The sequence below is a fragment of the Diadema setosum genome, chromosome 18 (assembly GCF_964275005.1).
Source record: "Diadema setosum chromosome 18, eeDiaSeto1, whole genome shotgun sequence".
In the NCBI taxonomy this organism is placed as follows: domain Eukaryota; kingdom Metazoa; phylum Echinodermata; class Echinoidea; order Diadematoida; family Diadematidae; genus Diadema; species Diadema setosum.
This window is the reverse complement of record NC_092702.1, coordinates 17,717,699-17,738,481: the sequence shown is the minus strand read 5'-3', so window position 1 is coordinate 17,738,481 and position 20,783 is coordinate 17,717,699. Positions and strand designations below refer to the sequence as shown.

General features: G+C 38.0%; 2 pseudogenes; both read right to left on the bottom strand.

Annotated features, from left to right (window-relative positions):
- Positions 1-4,973: 4,973 nt before the first annotated feature.
- LOC140241372 (uncharacterized) lies at positions 4,974-15,089 on the bottom strand (annotated as a pseudogene).
- A 3,600-nt stretch (positions 15,090-18,689) lies between these two features.
- LOC140241371 (uncharacterized) overlaps positions 18,690-20,783 on the bottom strand; it is a 42,628-nt pseudogene continuing 40,534 nt past the window's right edge.

The following is a 20,783-nucleotide window of genomic DNA, read 5'->3' as shown; positions in this document are numbered from 1 at the left end:
CAATGGGCGAAAACTCGTTAAAACGACGTCTTTCATGAAGTTTCCTATAATGAATTATATATATATGCATATAAATGTATATATATATATATATATATATATATAGTGAGTTGAATTTATTTGTTAAGCATAAAACATCAAATAATGACAATGATTAACAGTCGTGACAAAGTACAGAGTAAAATATATAGAATGCATAAAGTGAAGGGAAGCAGCCAACGTGGAAAGTTTCAAAGGTAAAACACACTTCTGGTACGCCTTCAGAATTGTCGAATTTCGCCCCAAAATATACACGCATGAATAAGAAATGTGTAGAATAACGCTGTAATACCAAGATATTTGTTGGGTAAAGATGAAAATCAGAAACATTAACCAGAAAGGTTGGCTGGAGTCACAATCTCAGAACGGGGTCACGCTAACTCGGACTCGGGGACAACTCGGCCTCGCTTTGACGGCTAGGCCGAGTTGTCCCTCTAGATTGTACAGTGTTGTAGTATGGGAGCGCTTCGCGTTCTGACTGGTCGCAAACGCGCTCCTCAAAGAACCTCAAAAAATGAACTTGCGCCTATATAGTGATCACGAACTGCGTGTAAATTGTCTAAAATAGGGCCGAGTTGTCCCTGAGACCGAGTTAGCCTGGATCCTTCTGGAATTATGCCGACTTTTATTTTTGATCTCAAAATACTCCAAAACAACTAATCATCCCGGCAAATCGCGTCAGCCAGGTAATTTTCTTGGTAGATTCTTTCGATATATTACAATCTTATATGAAATAGTGCAAGACGGGTTCCCAAACCCTTACCAGAACTATGTTTTGACTTTAAAATCATGCCGACGAAGGTAAGCGGTAAAAAGTGCATTGACAGTAACCGTTTTCACATTTTTAAACAAAGAGATGAACAAATATACAAATGAAAGAACAGAAAAAGAAATACAGCAATGATAAACAAGCACTTCATTACATTACAGAGACAGTACAAAAACAAAGTAAATTATAAACATTACATGAATTGTATGCCAGCCAAACAAGTCGAGAAATTATGAAATATAATTTTGCATAAAGTTCTCCTTACGTTAATGTTTGAATATGTTGAAAGAGGTAGCTTTACAAATGTTGTCTGGCATTGAATTCATATAAGTGGGCATTGATAATAGACAGATTTCTGACATAATGATGTTCTTACTTTGGGCCTGTGAGAATTCTCAGCATTTCTGGTACAGTAAGGATGAAAATGGCAATTCAAAGTGAAATAATGGAGCAGAGAATTGGGTTAAAGCTTTCTGTGCCACAAAACCGCGAGATTACCTAATAAATACTTATATCTGTCATATAGCGTTAAAATCTTTAGTATAAAAGATTGGTGAATTGTGAGCTAAATAAGTTGAATGGTTGATTACTCTCATTGCACGTTGTTGTCGTTTACAAAGTCTGTCTGAATAAGTATTTGCAGCACCTCCCCACACAGAAAGACCATATTCCAGAAAGGGCGCATTAATTACATTATACACCATTTCAAGAATTTTAAAGATTTAAAGGCAAAACATAGTTCTGGTACGTCTGCAAAATTGTCAAATTTCGCTCTAAAATGTACACGTATGCCTAAGAAATATGTAGAATATCGCTGTAATAACAAGATATTTGTTGGGTAACGACGTAAATGCGAAATAGTAACCAAAAAGGTTCGCATCTCAGAACTTACCAAATCGGGATCAGGCTAACTCGGAATCGGAGACAACTCGGCCTCGCTTTGACGACGGGGCCGAGTTGTCCCCCTGGATTGTACAGTGTTGTGCTTTGGGGGCGCTTCGCGTTCTGGCTGGTCGCAGTTATGGGCCGAGTTGATACAACGTGCGCATCAAAGAACCTCTTTGGCGCTGCGTGCGCCTACGTATAGAATACGGCGATCACGAACTGCGTGTAAATTGTCTGAAATAGGACCGAGTTGTCCCTGAGACCGAGTTAACCTGGATCCTTCTGGAATAAGAAAGTCGGTATACCAACTTTTACTTTTGATCTCAAAATGTTCCAAAACAACCCATCCTCAAAATCGCGTCAGCCAGGTAAGTTTCTTGGTAGCCTCTTTCGATTTATTGTAAGCAAATATGAAATGGTGCAAGACGGGTTCTCAAACCCTTACCAGAGCTATGTTTTCACTTTAACTCGAAAAAAGTATACCAATATTTTTAAAATCTTATTGCACACGATATTTATGTGGTCTTTTCAAATAAATCTGTTATTAATCGTGATTCCCCAAAATTTCAAAGATACCACATGTTTAATTTTAGATCCCGTTAAATATAGTTACATCCTTTTACACATCCACTTTCTATTGGTGAATATCATAAAGTGTGTTTTACTTGTATTTACTGATAATTTATTCATATATAACCATTCATAAATTGTAGTAAGTTCATTATTGACTATCATATGTAAGTTTGGGGATCATTATGAGGCATGAAAATAATGGTGTCATCAGCAAACAATATCTAAAAACTTCAGATGTATTACATAAATCACTCATGTATAAGAGAAATAAAAGAGGTCCTAATATTGACCCTTGGGCCACTCCACACTTCAAATCTTTGGTTTTAGCATGGAGCTACATAGCTCCATGGTTTTAGATTGGATACCATCTACAGAAACATATTGCACTCTGTTTGATAATTAACTACGGAACAATCTTAAAACTCCTTTTATACCATACAAATTCATCTCAGTATTATGATCGAGAGTATCAAAAGCCTAATACTCAAATCTAGAAATATACCGATTAAGATTTCTTCATTCTTTATTGCACACATCACATTTTGCATACAATTTATTAAAAATATGAGATGGGGAGTGCTTCTCCCTAAAACCATATCATTGACTCGAAGTGAAGATATTGCACTCTTTGATAAAGGATAATAGACGAACATAAATACATTTGTAGAAAATCTTTTAAGAAAAAGGACAAAACAGATATTGGACGGTAATTACTTACTCTCATGTGAACATTTTCTCTTTTTTTTAACAGGTACTACGCGTGCTATTTTCAGTGTATCAGGAAAGACACCACCATCTAGACACTTATTAAATATTGCACTTAGGGGTTCACATACATAATTAAGAACTCCTTTTAAACACAAACTGCAGTCCCATCTGAACCTGGGATAGTATCATTCTTAAAACTATCAACAATATCAATGGTTTCATCAGGAGATATTGGTTAAAAAAATTACAGACTTCTCATTTTTGATGATATTTATATTCTAATATAGATGATTTCTTATATACATCAAACTTACATTTCAAATTATAAACAACATTAACAAAATATTCATTAAAGGTATCAAAAATTATATTATCTCAAACAAATTTACCATCAACAACAATGTTATCAATACAGGATTTCTTTTTATCTTTTCCCAATGCCCTATTGATAACTTTCAACGTTTTACTGCTGTCTCCACGTGCAGCTTGAAATTGAACCTTTTAATACTGTCTTTTTGCCTGCTTAATTTTGTTTACAACTTTATTTCTCGTTCTTTGTATACAAATTTTCTGTAATCAGTGGGATTTTTTTTTTTTACATGTAACTATACAAACTTTTCTTCTTATTCATAATCTTAATAATTTCATCGTTAAACCAAAGTCCGCATTTCTTACTTTTACCCACATTATTTTGAAACACTATGTTTACAGAGGAAAACATACATCATAAATTCTGAAAATACGTGTGTGACTTTATTATAACTGTCATTGGCATTGAAAGCTGTGGCTGTGATATTCCATTAGAACTATTCAAATGTTTCGCAAATCTGATGATATTCTGCTCACTGATTTCACGTTTGAAAAACATTTTTTTCTGTTAAAGACATTAATAATTTTATTACAGATACTATATATGGGATATGATCACGTATATCACTTTTAATAGAAAAAGCCCGGATGAAGATAAATTTACACTATCAATTAGAGAAGCGGAGTCTGGAGTAAACCTTGCAAGATATTTGATGAGAGGAAACATATCATGAACAAACAAAATATCAAAAAACTCATTACATTTTTTCTCTTTACCTATTCTTTTAAAAGGTTGATATTGGAATCACCCATCAGGTAAAACAGTTTTTTTCTCATTTTGTACAATTTGTAATAATTCGTTTAAAAAATTCATAAGATCATGGATAGATTTTGTTTTATGTTTGTAATGCTTATGATATGTATTCTAAGTTCTTTACCCGGTCGAATAAATAATAATGAAAATAATGATAATAAGACTGATTAGGTGGTCTATACACAACTCCAAATAAAGTCCTTTTTTGATTCATTTCAATTTCAGAAAAAAAAATACTGTCAATATAGATATTGTTTACATCCAAATCAAACCTTCGTTCAGATTTAACTTTTTTTTTTAATAGGCAATCCAACACGACCACCTCTCTTGAGTTTACGACTATTTGCGAAGAAAGAATGATTATTAAGGTTGTACATATCGAGAAGCGAGTGAGCATTCAGCCATGATTCAAAAATTTCAATTATAGTTGGTGCAATATCAATCGAAGTTAAAAAAAAAATAAGTTAACAAAATTACGAAGCATGCTCCTACAATTAAAATGCATAAAAAGGAAATTCATTTTCTGTTGCAATCAACTCGGAATGTGAAAAGCTGTTGAAATTTTTAGTTGAATAGTAATATTGGTCAGACATATTCGTTATCACTAGCAGGAGAAATAATATTCCTGCAATTTCTGAAGGGTTCAGACTTTCGTGAGAAAACTGGCATTGATTGAATGTATCAGAAAAAATAACAAGACAAGACTCACTACACACAATTGAAATAGACTTCAACAACTGAGAATTTACACAAGATAAGATCAAAAGGAGAGTCTGCTCCCAAACATTTAATGAGGATACGACAAGTATCAAGGAAATACAATTAATTTTACATTTATATGAATAGAGATCAGTTATCGAAAATAGCGCATTTTGTTTAGAGCTTTTTCAATTCACTGATTGACCATACATTCTCTTTCTCACAAGGGATCCATTGGCTATGCCCAGCACAATGACTCTGCCATCACTGACCCACGCTGCACACAGTTTGTCATTAGTATTTTTTTGCTACGTCTTCTTATTCGCTTTGGTCAACAGGAGGCGACTTTCTGCTGTGAGATCTTCCTCAATCCCAACATGAGTTCCTTTCAGTCTTCTCCGGCTTTTGATGACCATGTCTCTGGTGCGATAAGTGGTGAATTTGACTATGAATGGGCGTCGAGGTGGCTGTTTCCTTGCTCCTGGCCTTGAACTGGTGGTACGAAGGGCACCCACACGGTGAGACCTGTCAATCTCATGTTCGTGTCGCTGCAGCTTGATGTTCAGTTTCTCCGAGGCTAGATCAAGCATCATCTGGTCTGCATCTGCCTTTGCGTTCTCCGGGATACCATAGAACCCGCTGCAGTTACGACGAGAGTATTGTTCAGCATCATCCATTTCTTGTTTGAGCTTGGCTATATCAGCTGAGTCAAGCTCATGTTGTTTTTGCAATGAGGTGATGACACTTGCCTTAAATTTTACTTCAGCTTCCAATTCAATCACCTTGGTTTCCGCAAGTTCTAGTAGTTGTACTTGAAGTTTCTGCATTTCGTTGCCGGCTGCTTCCACGAGTGAAACTTTGAACAACTCCTTGAACCGCTCACTGCTGAAGAACTCGCAGCCTTCTTTACTTACCTGTTCACAAAATTCAGAATTGTCTACTCCATGGGGGAGAAACAGATGAACATGACCCCTAGCCCCTGGCAGATCGATTGAAGAGCAAGGCAATTCACCACGCTGTGAATAATGCATGCAAGGTGCTGAATAGCCTCTGAAGTAATCACCCCTTTCAGAAATACTTGGGTGGTGCTGTGTTCCCCGACAAACAAAAGAGGCGATTAGGAAGAGTGCATTCACACAACACTGCCGGAAAAAGACTGAATAACTTGACTCGTAGTGCACTGTACAAAAGTCAGAGTCCACTGTTTTGAGACATACTGGATGGCAGCTGTTGACACAACTTGGTGTGCACGGGACCGAGGTAAAAAGATAGTGAAACTGAATCCAAATATGAAAAAAAAAAAACAAATTAGCACTTTCACTTGACCTTTGACCTTATGGTAAGAAACGTCCAAGAGAATCTCTATTGGATAATATATGCATAAAATAAGTTTCAAGAAAAAACCTGCAGGTATTGCATAGATAAGAGGGAATATATATATATATATATATATATATATATATATATATATATGTATATATATATATATATACATATAGATAGATATATAGATATATATATATGTATAGCAGGCAGAAGCACTCCTTCTGGGACCTTTTAAAAGTGTTGCATGCTGTTCTTCTTGAAATGCTCTTATTTCATAATTGAACGAGTAAACTGTATGATACTAATATTTCATGACTATATAAATAGACTGTATGACTACAGAGAATTATTGAAACTTTCAATGAAAGATCAATAATTCTGATAATTGAAAAAAGAAAATCACCCAACAAAACACATTAAATGAAAAGCATGCAGAACAAAATGAAATAAAGGTTCTTTAAAAGGATGCTTTGACTTATTTACTGTATTTATTATATACATATTGACATTCCAGTAGATAATTTCAGAATTGTCTGTATGTTGATCATTCAACATGAATATGTATACTTTTTGATCTGTCATCCAGAAGAGAGAAGGCTTAAAAATAATGGATTCTGGCCTGGCATGTCAGGGTGCTGGGAGGCTGATTAGATATGACTGATGGCAAATAACAGTCAGGAAGAAGGCGCCTATACATCTGCCTTGGTGGTGGAGACATCCTACTCACCGTCCCTCTCTTTTCTACTCAGTGTGGGGAACTCTGTGTAACTCTCCCCCTTCCCTTTGGTAGGGAGGGGGCTCCATGTAATCTGCTCCTTTTCCTGTTTAGTGGCAAACTCCCATTATAGTACAACCCCTTCCCCTCCCTTTTCCTTCTCAGTGTGGGGAGCTCCCTGTAATCTTCTCCTTTCATGTAAGTGTGTGGGAACTACCTGTAACTTTCCCCTTATCTGCATGTTGGAAACTCTTTATAATCACCCCCTTCGCCTGGGACTGGGGAAACAACCTATAACCTCCCCATCTCCATGGAGTGGAGAACTCCCTTTAACTCTCTCCTTTCCTCTTCACGGCGGAAATTCTACATCTCCATGGAGTGGGGAAGGAGAGTGTAACCCACCCCTGTCTAGTGGTGTGAAAGACTTTGTGTAGTACTTCCCTATCTCTCAGAGTGGGTAACAATCTGTAACTCCTCCTTCTTCTCACAGAGGGGAACTCCCACAGCCACTACCCCAACTAAGACAATCATCTATGACTATCTCATGCCCAGTCTGTTCTACAGTTTTCATGCCCATTAATATCATGATTTCCCATCCCTATCACATCTTCAGGGTAGCGAAGGCCATAAACAAATTATTTTAGCAAATTTAGGGATGCCTTCTACTGTACACTTCTATCAACAGGTGATAAGGGAATATCTTCATCATGTTGGTACTCTGATTTCCCTCCACTGCAATGGAATTGCTTGTGCTATACAATGCAGCGTTTTTCACAGTAAACAGGACCTGGTCTGGATTTTCCAGACCAGTTTGAGGAGTAAACATAAGTAGATATTTAAGAATTCGTGTGAAATGAAACAATTCATTTTGAGGCAAAAGAAGAACATTTGGAACTAACCATACATAAATTCATACTTTCTCTGTTACACTTTAATCCACTGGCCTGAAACCAATTGTGAGGATTTCACTATTCAAATGTGAAGAACACTAACATGTTGCATTATCTGCAGTTTACTGTATAAGCTGTAATTTTCGCAAGGGTTTAATTTTCGTGAATTTCAAAATAATGTTGCCATGTGAAAGGGTGATAGTGCACTTACAATAGCCTTAGTATCAATTTACAAAAACAACATCATGCAAAAATGTTCGTGACCTCGTAGAGCCCACAAATGTCAAAATCAACCCTTATTGTCAAAATTACCACAAATGACATGACACGTCAACCACAAATGTCAAAATTACCACAAATGTCAAAATCTAATCAAGCACAAATGTCATAACACGTCGACGACAGATGTCAAAATTTCCATTTTTACTGCAAATGTCATAATGCGTTAACCACAAATGCCAAAACTCATTGCTTGCATTATAATAATGAAAAATAGAGAATCTACTATAATTTTCATCAATGCATTTGTCTGTCTGTCTGTCTGTCTGTTAAATGAGATGAAACTTGGTGGGTTGATGAAGGTTGATCCCAGAATTACCCGCAAATGTCATAACGCGTCAACCGCAAATGTCAAAACTCATTGATTGCATTACAAAAGTGAAAAAGAAGAAGAAGAAGAAGGAGGAGGAGGAGGAGAAGAAGAAGAAGAAAAAGAAGACGAAGAAGAAAAAGAAGACGAAGAAGGAAAAGAAGATGAAGAAAACGACGAAGAAGGAAAAGAAGATGCAGAAAACGCCGAAGAAGAAAAAGAAAAATAATGAAGAAAACGAAGATAAAGAAAAGAAAGAAGAAGAAGAAGACAATGAAGAAGAAAATAAAGAAGAATAAGAAATTAAAAACCAAGAATTAAGAAGAAAATGAAGGGGAAAAAGAAAACAAAACAGAAAACTAAGAAGCAGAAGAAGAAGAAGAAGCCTTAAAAAGAATCTCCCACTAATGTCAAAATTATCACAATATAACACGTCAACCACAAATGTCAAAATTACCACAATATAACACGTCAACCACAAATGTCAAAATTACCACAATATAACACGTCAACCACAAATGTCAAAATTACCACAATATAACACGTCAACCACAAATGTCAAAATTACCACAAATGTCATAACACGTCAACCACAACCGTCACAATTTCTATTTTTAATGCAAATGTCATAACGCATCAACCACAAATGTCAAAACTCATTGCTTGCATTATAATAATGAAAAAATAGCGAATCAGGTTATAATTTGATCAACGTTTGTTTGTCTGTCTGTCTGTCTGTTTTTTGGGGATGAAACTTGGTGGGTGGATGAAGGTTGGTCCAAGAATTACCCGCAAATGTCACAACGTGTCAGAGTTACCCGCAGTTGGCCCGCACCTGACAGTACCTAGCACGCATCTCGCTCGTGGTTGCCCGGAAGTGCGCACGCAAGTCTAATTTACCCGCAGCCAAGTTTTGAGCATGACCAAAACTTTTTTTCCGGGTGAGTCGCGGGAAATGCCAACAGAGGTCCACGCAGAACACCGAGGCCCGTAGCTGCTGCAAGTCACAAGCAGATGACCCGCTTAAAGTACGTAAGTTGCCCATGGATCTATGCCTATGCGCCGGAAGCGCGTGTCATCTGCGGGCACTCTACGAGCATTTTTCGGGTGTTTTACTGGCAAGGAACGGTGATGAAATTCCCAATATCTGTGTAGCTGGTCATTGCAGTTCTGCGGGCGAAGAGCGAGCTATACAAGCAAATTGCCGCGTGCATGCTGAGGGTCAGTAACTGCCTTTACTGCTTGTTCTGCGTGGACCTCTGCGGGCAATCCCCGCGACTCACTCGGAAAAAGTTTTTGGTCATGCTCAAAACTTGGCTGCGGGTAAATCGCACTTGCGTGCACACTTCCGGGCAACTACGGGTGAGATACGTATTAGGTAGGCCCTACTGTGAGGTACGGGCCAACTGCGGGGAGGTCCGGGTAGCCAAAAAATTTCCCCGCAAATCAACCCGCATTAAGGCTTCCCCAGACACGGTGTGACAAGGCCTTGAGCATGCTCAAAACTTTTTCCGGGTGAGTAGCGGGGATTGCCCAGAGAGGTCCACGCAGAAGAAGCAGTAAAGGCAGTAACTGATCCTCAGCATGCACGCAATTTACTCGTGTTATGACATTTGTGGTAATTTTGACATTAGTGGTCATTTTTGTCTCATTTGTGGGCTCTACAGACCTCTTCATTCGCGAAAAAAAAAATATTTGTAGGTGAAAATAATGGCTTATACAGAACTGTACACTTTCTCTGCTGACAAACACATATCACTGCTAAGATATGGAGCAGGAGAGAAAAGGGAATAGAGCAGTGAGGAGAATGAATGAAACATGGAGAGGAAGGTAGAGGCTAGTGGAAGCTAGAGTGAGTGGCCAGTGCTATTAAAGGTGCATAGTCCCAGTAGAGTAGAGGGCGCTGTTGATGATACTGCCGATCACCGTTAGCATTGATACGAAGTTAGCCGAAGTTGAGCTGTCATCAAGAATGAAGTGCGTAGGTGTTGCTAAGTAACGTTGCCTTCGCTGTCTTCTCTGCGCAACACGCAGTCTGTACTAATGCCAGGGTGCGTGCATATGTGCTTCTTATTATGACATCACAAAAGAAGTTTGCTGAAGCTGTCATCCCCCTCAGCCGGATCATGAGCCGAACTGTGATCGGACCACTGACTACGGACCTCGGACTTCTTCGGACTCGGGGAAGTGGGCCAAAGCGTAAGCGCTAAAGAGGAGTCGATAGCGTAGGTCTCTATAGGAAACTTGCGTCGTGCGCCCGCGTACGCATTTGACTAAAACACCGGGACCATACACCTTTAAACTGCCATTAGACATCTAACACTGTCAATGCCAACAGCAAATTTGATGAGTATCTCATTGGCACAAGTCCTCTCCTTGCACTTACATCCTCCCAGCTGGTACTACTTCACTGGAGAAGGTTAACCATTCAGCTTTACAACACACAAGTATCCAAAAAGTGGGATTTTTTGAACCACGCAAAATGTACAATTTGTTCCTTTAGCTCCTATCTCATTGTTCTCCTTGCTCTCTTATCACCTTTAATCTCTCTCTCTCCTTCACTCTCTCTCTCTCTCTCTAAATATATGTATATGAAATTATATATATATACATATATATACATATATATGTGACCCTGCACCTCAAAACAAACAAAAAGTCGCCAGACATGAATTTTTAGTTAAGACCATATTCTAAAAGAGCAGACTTTAAGCTTTAAAGTGATGTATAACTCAAATCAAATTGACTCTCCTAATCTATCTAAATATTGGAAAGAAAGCACAAACTCAGGAAAAGTGTGAACTGAGAAAAGAGGCTCTGAAGTACAGTGTCTATTCAAGCGCTTAATCTTTACGAAACCGTGCTGGCTGTGCGATGAATGGGACAAAAAACAGGGAGTAAACCACCAGAGTAACAACAAATAAGGGATTATCAGATTAAACTGAAATTAAGCATGCCTCATTGACACATTCTGTCCATAATTAATGCCATCTTTCAAAGCAGTAGCCCTATCCTTTCAAAAGTTATTAGAGTTGAAAGTGAAGAGTGTGGAGAAGGTTTTTCAGAAATGAAAAAGGGATTCTAAAGACACACCTAATCACACTATTCTACCAAAAATGTTAGAGATAAACTGCTAAAAAAACACACTTTCCTGCCCGTTTTATGATACCAAATTTTAGCATAATGTAAAAGAAGACCCGCTCTTTCAGAAAATATGAAAAAGTCAAGTTCGGCTAGGTTGGCCCATTTCACTTATTTTCAGTCCTCGCGCAAAATCAGTGTGTGCGACTTTATGTTCGTTTTGAGGTGCACGGTCACATATATATATATATATATATACATATATATATATATATATATATATATATATATATATATATATATACATTATGTAGGTGTTATATGTACAAATTGATGTGTAAAAACATTCATTTGAATAATTATCTATATTCACATTACTTTAAAGACGACATCCGAATTTGGACTTACATTCAGGTATTCAATAATTGTAAGTCTGAGGAGCGTAAGAAGAGAAAGAGGATATCAAACGGAAGGAAAACAGGCAAATACCAGCGAGATAAGAGGAAAGACAAATAAACAAAGCACAGATTGTTTCGCTCCAAATTCAAATGACATCGAGTAGTAAATGCATGATGGGTCTTATTATCATATGTGAACTGTACCATTCGGCCATGATGTGGAGGCACTGGCTGCATAGGCGGGGTTACACGTGAGGCATGGGAGACGGGTTTGTGCTTGGAGGTTTCTTCCTGGGCCTGCGTGAGGAAATGAGACAATCAGTGTCGCTTAGAGGTACTGTTTACCATTGATTTTATTTTATTTTATTGGTTCCTGTATTATATCATTGCTCATGCAGATACATAAACATATATCATATACATTAATGGTACCATACATATAAATGGATATACATGAACATTAGTTGCTAACAAAATGAGTTTTTTCATTACCTTTAGAATATACAGCAAGACATTTCTTCATTGCCTGTACATAAATGTCCAACAGAACAGTGATGCAATGAATAACGCAGAAGGGCTACAGCTTAAGCATTGCTTGATTTGCATGCAGCCCTCGTACATAATACATAACATATAGGAAAATAGGGGGAGGGATGACTTGCACAGAGATAGGATAGGAGAAAGGAGAGAGGAGAGGTCTGTCTGCTTTGACTATTACACAAAGTTAGAACACCTGGATCACTGAATAGCAAAGGATGGCAAATTATTTTCTCACCGAGGTGCAGGTGAACAGTACTGTTACAGGCCATGGTCGGTTACATAACATTACGCAATAAATTCAGAACAACGATAATTCCACGAGGGAATTTCATATACAGAGTACAATACAATTGCAATGACATTATAAGATCACGGACATCCAGAGAGCAGCATTGTCTTTACAGCTTTCTTGAAAGAATACATAGACTTTAAAGTTCGAATTTCTGAAGGAAGAGAGTTCCAAATATCAGGTCCAGTGTGTCTGATAGATTTCAGAGCCATCACCGTTTTAGGATTTTGTAGATGAAATTTATCAGATTGCCTTGTGGAATAAGAATGTATGTCCTTGTTTAAATGAAATAATGAGAAAAAAGAAGATGGCAACTGACCGTTATACAAACGAAACATAAAAAGTGATTTTTGCAAAAAATTAATCTCATTTACCTTTAGTGTTTTTAATTCTACGAACAAAGGATCTGAATGGTCCCGATAACCTGAATTGGTGCATATACGTATAGTTTTCTTTTGCAGAAGCAATATACTGTCAATGTGACTTTTCGCAGTTGCCCAAACAATGTTACAATATGAGATGTTCGATAATATCAAGGAATTATAAAGCATAAATAAAATATTTTTTGGGACATAATACTTAAGCTTACAGAGTATACCAACATTACGAGACACTTTATCTGAAATATATTGCACATGGGCATTCCATTTCAAATTTTCATTGATATACATTCCAAGGAATTTGACACTTTCTTTTTGTTCCAATAATATACCATCCACCATAATATTCAAATGGTGCATTTAATTTTTATGCTTGATAGCAGTGATTTAAAAAAAAATGTTCGAATTATCACAATCGATGCATATGTGTAGGTCAGTTGTATCAGAAAACATTCTACCATATAAAAATTTCGCAATGAAGCCTAAAATGTAAGGATATATCATTATTTTTTTTCTCAATAAACCATAGCTGTAGACGGTCTATTCTAAAAAATATTTTATCATACCTATTGCTAACATTTTTCATATTTAACAATACTTAATATTGATTACTAGTATACTGATCAAATTTTTTTACATTGGTTGTTTCCACCCATAACTCCTTTTTTAGAACTGTTTTAGAGCATCAAAGCTGGGCATTTGTTTCATCTGCGTATGGTAAATAATGCCTTTAATATAAGATAATCCCTGTGGTTGCTACGCTAATGGCTATCCACAAAAATGACAAATTAAGTGTGAAATTCGAACCCATTCGACTCGTCACAGAAAGGGTTTATGGCTACCTTCAAGCATTACAGAAAGGATAAGAGAGGGAACGTGTAGCAAAGCAAAACATTTGACACATTCATAACCGAGCCCAACCAGTCTGGCTAATGATTTGCGTGTCCGTGAGTAAATCATCTTTCTACTTTTTTTATTCTCAGGCTGAGCAAGGTGCCCATCGAATGAATGAGAGACACTGGATCGACTGATTGAGTATGTTTTCTTGACATGTTTCAGGATAGTATGATTAACGAATTTTATCTTTAAGCAGTACAATAAAAAACCTCTTGCATCTTATTGAAACTAGATAATTAATCTTCTCTCTGTGTATGCGTCTATGTTTTTATTTTTTGTCAAATGTTTATATTTTGCGTATTTTCTGTAGAAAACTGTTTAGATATACAATTATTACTCTCTGAAAATATTTTTGTTTTGATTCCACCTCTAGATAACCTTGACAACGATGTACACGCACTTTAGGCCTTACTTTTTTATGTGAACACCATTTTCCATGTTATCACGTACTTATTTCCTTCTGTGATCTGCATCAATTTGTGCTTGTTATGTTGTTTTTGAACAGGGAAGTGAGAAACACAACTATTTCCACCACCACCCCCCCCCCCTCCGATTGAACACAATAATTCATTGTATTCATAGTATAAGAAGATAATAATATAATAACATAATTAAAAAAAAAAAGATGTCATGAGAAAGAGAAAACAAAGAAAGCAATACGGGTGAATGAGACAAAGATAGAGTGAGAAAGAAAAACTGAAAAAAATTGAATTGAATAAAAAGAGAGAGAGGAAGGTAGCCTTCACCTTTGATTTGATTTGATTTGATTTGATTTGATTTATTTCTGCATTCAATCAGATACAATTTGAATACAAATTTCAAAAATACAAAGACAAAGAATAGCAAGTGCAGTGAAATAAATCGATAACAGTACTAAAATAGATACACATAGGTGATTGCATTGAGCAGTGTACATACACAAAAACATAAAATAAAATATACAGTATTTTTCAGTAAATGACTGAGATCATTGAATGCAGGAGACCACCATCGCAAGCGATTAAGCTTGAAATGGATGGGGGCCTTCACCTTTGGAAAGGTAAGAACCTCTGCTGGGACGGGGTGTATCAGCACGGGGGTGCGACTTCTAGAGGAGACCATGAAAATAAGAGCTGTGGCAACGACGATTAACAGCACCCACGAGCACGGGGGGATGCTTGGCCATGTCCCCTTGACTTGCACCGTCATTGTCGTGCTATAGGGTCAATATACGAAAGGCTGTTGAGTCCTTTTACTGTTGTCACCTGTGAGCATGAAAATCAGTGTAAAACAACAAAACAAACGAAATCTTTGAAGTTAAATAGGCCTACTTACTATACTGATTACTTGATAGACAAGGCAATATCTGGTGCCAACATAAATTCCCATCGCTTCGTTGAGTGGTTCACAACATACAAGCTTGCTTTTTAGTTGACCCCTCAATACTCAACTGAAGCATAACTTTGTATTTTTGCAAGTATGCATGTATATATCTTTATCTTTATCAGTTATCCTTTGCAAAGTCGAATGTGTATGTTTGTGATATAATTCCTGAGTTATTCTGTGTTATGTTTTGGTGGAAAAAGAAGAATGAAAATAAATGAATTGAATTGAAGCGAATGGAATCCTAGCCACGTAGGCGGCCGGTCAATTTCTGAAATTCGGTTTACGGTGTATGACGTCACTACCCAACTATAAACATAATGGATTCGATCCTCGCTGTATTATAGTCACTTGATTACATCATGACCAATCACCAACCTGTATAAGATTATGTATTATGGCTCCACATACGAGTGGTAGTTGAACATGATTGTGATGTGCTCTAGTTGTCACCGAGTCTCGGAAAAAAGTCATGCGAGTCACATTGTGTTTCAAGGTTTCCACCAGTGGGAGAATCAGTATGTGTCATGATAGTATAGGATACAGCATCAAGATTACATTGCGCCTACATCATACCTCAGATTTGGCTCATATAGCCTTTATATGAGCCGTTTCTAACTTTCAAAAAAAAAGTGATGTCCCAAAATCAATAGCTTGTTACGCGATTCAAGCCGCTGAAATGATAACTTCTATGAAAACAAGGTTTTTCAAGTCGAACTTTTCCTGCCCAATGAAACATATCCAAAGGCGCCGGAAGCGGGGGTCAGATGGGGCACTTGCCCCCACCCCAACCCAAATTTGATAAAATGAAGGGGGGGGGGGGGATTTCCTCAAACCTAACCCACCGAGTGTTTTACTACTACGAATCTTTATGACTCTGGCACAGATACAACCATTTCACTTAAAAACACACACACACACACACAAAATGAACTATTATTCTTATTCACTACAATGCCGAGTACATCCTAACCTTCTGCTTGAATGTTTATTTTGAAATCAATATTGAGCTAATATTGTGAGCTATGATAAACGCTCCCCTCCCATTTCAAATCATAGGGTAAAATAGTTGTTAATATTGCAAGTCAGGTCAGAATGCATATTGATTTCACTTTTATTTCTTCAGTCCCACTACATTATATCGTTACTGTTAGTTTTCAATTATTGTTGTTTATTCTGACATATCCACACTGTTGTTTTTACAACATTTCTGTCTCTAAAGAAAATGAGATGTATATTATTTTATTGTAAAAATACGAAAATAGATTGGAGTTGAATTGAAGGGAATTACAAATATAAGAGAGCAGAGAGAGTAGAGAAAAAATAAAGGAAACCCACAAAACCAAAAAATAAAGCTTGTACGTACATTATATGCATTTGAGCGCATAGGGACATTATCACTTTGTGTTATGCGCTATATCAAGAACTGTCAATTATTATTATCATTATCTATTTTGTTTGATCACTATGGTTCTGTTTGTTCGCAGGCTCGCGACTGTGTGTGTGTGTACGTGTGTGTGGACCATCTGGTCGTTAGAAGAAACGATATTTAGCCAAACTGGACATTAGACCAAGTAAGGATTGGACCAAACGGGCTTAGACAGAATTGATAGTAGACCAAATCAATTAGTTCAGCCCCCTATACTACACCACAATCAAAGCAGCGTACTTCCCAGCTAACAAGTGGTTCTTGAAACATTTCAAGTTATTTTGACTGTTTGTCAGAGCGTTTTCAGAACGTCTTTTTGCGAAAGGTTTTCGACGTATTTAAAACGTTTCAATTATGCACACAAAAAAAGTTTAATAAACGTTCAAAAACTATTAGAAAATTTCAAAATTTTAAAGGACCTGCTAAAAACCTTTTGGACATTATAGACGTCAAAAAAAACTTCCAAGAATATTCAAAACGTTCTGTGGACGTTCTGTGGACGTCCACAGAACGAAAACAGAACAGAAACCCTTACACACCGTCTAGAACGTTCAAAAACGTTTTAGAAATGGGTAAAAAAAAAGTCGTTTGACCCTTTCTAGGACGTTAAGAGAACTTTTCGACATCAGCTAAACATCTCAAGACAATGGAGGAGTACTTCACCCTCAGGAGAATCGTCCCAACCTTTCATAGACCACCATTTCGGGTATTCTGCCTCTCATCTTTGTAACCTTTTTCTGTGGCAAGCCTGTCAAGCACGAGAAGTTCCCAACGTACACTGGATTTTTACTCGCACACTCATACTGAGAACACCCGAGAGAGTTGAAGACAAACCAACATCACAGGTCAACATCATCAGGAAACTCTCTCAAGACTCAATCAATTTCAAAAGCCAATATTCTGTTTGTTTTGTTCTGTTCTTGTTTGCCTATGTAATTTTCCATCTGAGAAGATGGCCGGATAGTCTATTTTTATTATTCAGCTGCACTAGCTGATCTGCATGGGGTCCAATTGGATGTGAGGAGGGAACACTTCACATGGTTACGCGATGAATGAATGAATGAATGAATACGCGATTGGTAAATATGTAAAAGCGTTTGCACCGTAGACCTCGTGTCGTCACGAAGTTTGTTATCAGGCAACTTTGACGCAAAAGCTATCCTACAAATGTCCACACTGATATTGCAATCACTCTCTGAAATCTAAAATGGAACATTCAAGATTTGATTTACCATTGGGAGACAGGGGCTCCTCGTATACATTATGCAAGCAATTATTTTTGACTGTCTTTGAACAATTACCGTCTGGTGGACGCAGATAAAATTGAACTGTATATGATATTATCTTTGCTTCACTTTTATAGGTAAATCACCAGCACGAATCCATACAAACACTATAAACACGGAATGATTATTATATCACTATTCTTCATCACACCCATTACACTCTTGGTACACAATTACGAGCAAAATGTTGTTTTGAGTGACGGTTTTTTGTAATTTTTGAATAAACTATTTGCATTTATGATGAGTCATTCATGAACGCACTGCTCGCTATTTACTTTCATGCCATGGTGCGTTTGTAGATAATGCTTGATCAAAGTCTTTTCTCGCAATAGGGCCTACATAACGCTGAATGGAAAAGGGTAAACATGCACAAACTGGAGAAGCACTCTGAGAGCGCAGCCCTCCGCCAAGCATGCAGCTATTTCCACCACTGATTTTGTTCTTCCATAGGGATATCATAGTGGGGCAGATAATATGTGAAAGAGATACATGCATACTGATACATGCACAAAAAACGACAATGGACAAATTAAAAGTACTGATTCAACTTGATTAAATTACAGTGACATTTTGTTATTGTAAATTGATTTTTTTTTAAATGTGGAAAATATATTACATTTAGGCCTACAAAAACCACAGAAGAAAATTGTGACTTTACCTCTTCATATTACAATCATACATGTAGGTATTCGGATACCATTGGAGCGACGGTCAATCCGACCAGGTAGACCTGGCAGAAGATGATTCGTTTGGATGTTTGGTCATTAGAACGACTTTGGCCCCACGAACTGCTATTTTTGTTTTCAGATTCTTGGTCTTGCGAAGATTGTATGCGATGGATGCTTAACGGCCGCGTTCGTGTTTCATCCGCAGGGGGAGGTCGGTGCAGACCGTGATGCGCACCCGTGCTGGGGAATTCTTGGTGGCGTTCCTTGGGCGTCGAGGTTGCTCGAAGCAAGTTGTCACGATCACTCATCCTCGCAAAGCGGACTATGATGGGGTCCGGTGGTTCAGGGGCGTTGGTAGCGCCAATGGGGGTACTCTTGGTGGGGAGACGATGGATGTTAACCACCAGGATCTTCATCGCTTCCTCCGTTGAAATTTCCAGAAGTTGGGCGAACGCCTTCGCTGCTTCTTGATAAACATTCTCGTTTGGGCGGAAGGCAATGCCGTAGAAAAGCAAATTTTATTTGTGGTGGTGAAGCTCTTGCTGAATAAGCTTGTCTTCAAATTCGGCCTTCATTTCATCTAGTTGCCGTTGAAGTTCGGGGATTTTCTCGGCCTCCACGGATTGGATCCTCGCAGACGTGTCGGCGACCGAACCTTCAAGGTCCTGCATAGTAGATTTCACTGTGGCAATATCGGTTTTTACGGCATTCAGATCAGAAATAACGTGATCCAGGTTGTTATTAATTTCCGTCTTGAAATCCGCAAACATGTTTCGTAGTTCAGATATGATGGCGTGGCCAGTATCTGATGGAACGTTGGGGACCTGCCCGGAATCACCTCGGCGGCTGGTGGGTCTGGTTGGTGGGGCATGTCGGGTCTACTTGCTGAAGGCCCGCCAGTTGACGAGGAAGTACTCACCGTTCTAGGTTGAGGGGGTGAAACTTATTTCATTTTCGGATTTATGGACCTTCGGAATAACAAACCTTGTTTCATTTTCAGATTAGTGAACCTTCGGAATAACAAACTGTAACCACCGAATCAATCTACAATGACGTTCGCATCCTAGTGGGTACCATTATTAAAGGGGCCCTGAAATCCAAATGCATGTTGATTTATGATACCCTCAACATCACTTTTGCGGTAAAACCAATATCTAGAAATATTCCATATATTTTTGACGATTTTCTCTTCTATTTTTCTTCAGATTACTTGGGAACGCCCACAAAAAAATTCTTCCAAACCAATATTCTTGAGATGACATCATCCACGTCTGTCAATCATTGAAATGTTTAACAAAAGACATTGGAATGCACCTTCCTCTCGACTCAGCATAACTTGCATGTTTCTGTGACATTAATGTGACTAACAAAAGACAGGGGGTGGGGGATTCTGAAACATTTGTGGAGGGATTCGGCTGGTTTTGAAATGTTCAAAACCATCCGATTACCCTCAAAACTACTCCTGAATGTGGCCCCGACAAATTTAATTCGGGCTACATTCGGGATGTATTCGGATGGAATTCGGTTGGATTCGGGGAGACATTCGGGGCATTCTGGGCAGATTAGGGCCTATTCGTGTCATAAGGGGAGTAACGGTCCGAGTCATCTCACCCAAATAAACCCGAATATCACGAATAGAGCCGAATCTGCCCACAACGCCCCGAATACCTGTCCGAATCCATCCGAATCGTTACCCGAATCCAGAGCAGGATACAGGCGAGTGAGCCGAATAGGCCTGAATAGGTCCAATGAGCGGTCAGAACGACCCGAGTAGCCTCACGAATATAGTCAGATTAGCGATTCTGCTCTGATTCGGGACCTATTCAGAACCTATTCGTCTCTGATTCGGGGAGCTCCCCGAATCAGAGACGAATAGGTTCCGAATACACCGAATCCATCCGCTTCAGGCCATATTCGGATTGAATCGGTCTAAATTTATTCGGGAGAATTCGGATTTGGTGTAACCTTGGTTTTACGCAAGTATATTTGGGAAAAAAACCCAAACATATACAAACAAACAGAAAACACTGCACAAATGAAGTGCCCTGTCTATGTGAGGTATGAAAGTTCGCTGTCGATATCGCTTGTATGCTTGACTAACGATCTTGTCCTGGTATTCTCACTTTATTTTTCGTTT